Source organism: Colobus angolensis, unplaced genomic scaffold, assembly GCF_000951035.1.
Source record: "Colobus angolensis palliatus isolate OR3802 unplaced genomic scaffold, Cang.pa_1.0 Scaffold5, whole genome shotgun sequence".
Taxonomy (NCBI): domain Eukaryota; kingdom Metazoa; phylum Chordata; class Mammalia; order Primates; family Cercopithecidae; genus Colobus; species Colobus angolensis.
The window spans coordinates 34,084,419-34,086,814 of NW_012118487.1; the positions used below are offsets into that span (position 1 = coordinate 34,084,419).

Here is a 2,396-nt window from a genome sequence, read left to right on the forward strand (position 1 = left end):
AGCCAATATTCAACATTCTTAAAGAAAAGAATTTTCAACCCAGAATTTCATAGCCAGCCAAACTAAGCTTCATAAGCAAAGGAGAAATAAAATCCTTTACAGACAAGCAGAAGGTTCATGACAGCAATGGGGGCTTACCATTATTACTCTGCAGCCAGCCAGAATCCAGGTCTATCCGTCCTTCCCAAGCCCACCCAGACTCAGCCGAGTTTGCCACGCCTGAGAATGTGGCATCCCAGATAGGGGCGCCTGCCAGGGCTGCCAGCAGCCATGGGAAAGGCGCCTATCAGGACCCCAACAAGCCAGCTCAGATCCTCTTCAGCAACATTTCCACTTTCAAAGTGGTTGCTGAAGCTATTAGAACAAGCCTTGGACCAAAAGGAATGGATAAAATGATTCAAGATGGAAAAGGTGATGTAACCATTACAAATGGTGGTGCTACCATTCTGAAACAAATGCGAGTATTACATCCAGCAGCCAGAATGCTGGTGGAGCTGTCTAAGGCTCAAGATATAGAAGCAGGAGATGTTACCACATCAGTAGTCATCATTGCTGGCTCCCTCTTAGATTCTTGTACCAAGCTTCTTCAGAAAGGGATTCATTCAACCATCATTTCTGAGTCATTCCAGAAGGCCCTGGAAAAGGGCACTGAAATGTTGACTGACATGTCTTGACCTGTGGAATTGAGTGACAGAGAAACTTTATTAAATAGTGCAACCACTTCACTGAACTCAAAGGTTGTTTCTCAGTATTCAAGTCTGCTTTCTCCAACGAGTGTAAATGCAGTGATGAAAGTGATTGACCCAGCCACAGCTACTAGTGTAGATCTTAGAGATATTAAAATAGTTAAGAAGCTTGGTGGGACAACTGATGACTCTGAGTTGGTGGAAGGGCTGGTTCTCACCCAAAAAGTGTCAAATTCCGGCATAACCAGAGTTGAAAAGGCCAAGATTGGGCTTACTCAGTTTTGCTTATCAGCTCCTAAAACAGATATAGATAATCAAATACTGGCTTCTGACTATGCCCAAATGGACTGAGTGCTGCGAGAAGAGAGAGCCTGTATTTTAAATTTAGTGAAGCAAATTTAAAATACAGGATGTAATGTCCTTCTCATACAGAAGTCTATTCTAAGAGATGCTCTTAGTGATCTTGCATTACACTTTCTGAACCAAATGAAGGTAATGGTGATTAAGGATATTAAAAGAGAAGACTTTGAATTTACTGTAAGACAATTGGAACCAAGCCAGTTGCTCATATTGACCAATTTACAGCTGACATGCTGGGCTCTGCTGAGTTAGCTGAGGAGGTCAATTTAAATGGTTCTGGCAAACTGCTCAAGATTACAGGCTGTGCCAGCCCTGGAAAAACAGTTACAATTGTTCATGGTTCTAACAAACTGGTGATTGAAGAAGTTGAGCACTCCATTCATGATGCCCTATGTGTTACTGGTTGTTTAAGAAGAGGGCTCTTATTGCAGGAGGTGGTGCTCTAGAAATAGAGTTGGCCCTACGATTAACTGAATATTCACAAACACTGAGTGGTATGGAATCCTACGGCATTCGTGCTTTTGCAGATGCTATGGAGGTCATTCCATCTACACTAGCTGAAAATGCCTGCCTGAATTGCATTGCTACAGTAATAGAACTAAGAAACTGGCATGCCCAGGGAGAAAAAAATGCAGCCATTAATGTCTGAAAGGGTGGTATTTCCAACATTTGAAGGAACTGGTTGTCCAGCCTCTGTTGGTATCAGTCAGTGCTCTGACTCTTGCAGCTGAAACTGTTCGGAACATTCTGAAAATCAGTGATGTGGTAAACACTCAATAATCTGGATAACTGACTACCACCATTATATTCACCAGTATTGCAGCTGGAGTGGAAGAAGATCACCTTGGTGCTCCTTGTTTGGAAGATTATTTCCTCTGAATTTCTGGGCTTGGTCTTCCAGTTGGCATTTGCCTGAAGTTGTATTGAAACAATTTAATGAAAATATTAAATATTTGGTTTCAAAAGGCAAAAAAAAGTCCTTTACAGACAAGCAAATGCTGAGAGATTTTGTCACCACCAGGCCTGCCTTACAAGAGCTCCTGAAGGAAGCACTAAACATGGAAAGGAAAAACCAGTACCAGCCACTGCAATAACATGCCAAATTGTAAAGACCATCAACACTATGAAGAAACTACATCAACTAAAGGGAAAAATAACCAGCTAGCATCATAATGACAGGATCAAATTCACACATAACGATACTAATCTTAAATGTAAATGGGATAAATTAAAAGACACAGACTGGCAAATTTCATAGAGTCAAGACCCATTGGTGTGCTTTATTCAGGAGACTCATCTCATGTGCAAAGACACACATAGTCTCAAAATAAAGGGATGGAGAAATATTTA

General features: G+C 41.4%; 1 pseudogene across 1 annotated transcript; it reads left to right on the forward strand.

Annotated features, from left to right (window-relative positions):
* Positions 1 to 224: 224 nt before the first annotated feature.
* On the forward strand, positions 225 to 2,022 carry LOC105524470 (annotated as a pseudogene). Its single transcript, XR_001003768.1, has one exon. The product of XR_001003768.1 is annotated as a T-complex protein 1 subunit delta pseudogene (transcript).
* Positions 2,023 to 2,396: the final 374 nt, after the last annotated feature.